Source organism: Penaeus monodon, chromosome 24, assembly GCF_015228065.2.
Source record: "Penaeus monodon isolate SGIC_2016 chromosome 24, NSTDA_Pmon_1, whole genome shotgun sequence".
Lineage (NCBI taxonomy): Eukaryota > Metazoa > Arthropoda > Malacostraca > Decapoda > Penaeidae > Penaeus > Penaeus monodon.
The window spans coordinates 24,433,220-24,433,471 of record NC_051409.1 but is presented as its reverse complement, the minus strand read 5'-3'; positions in this window follow the sequence as shown (position 1 = coordinate 24,433,471).

Sequence of the window (252 nt, the reverse complement as noted above, 5' to 3'; positions counted from 1 at the left end):
TGGTCCAGAGATAAATACCCTCTCTGGCACTTCCCCTTTTAGGAGGGCAACGAACTGACTCCGCTCCTCGCCCCTGGACGCGTGCCTCTTCACCTACACAAATCTGACATCGTCCAACAGAAAGTTTGGGCCCAGTATGGTCGGGTATCGGAAAATTATCACTTTAGTGAGTTTTTCCCCAGCCTCTGGGGTAGTCTTCACTGTCCTCTTGTATCCCTGAGTCGGCAGGGTCTGCTCCGCCTCGCCTGCCTG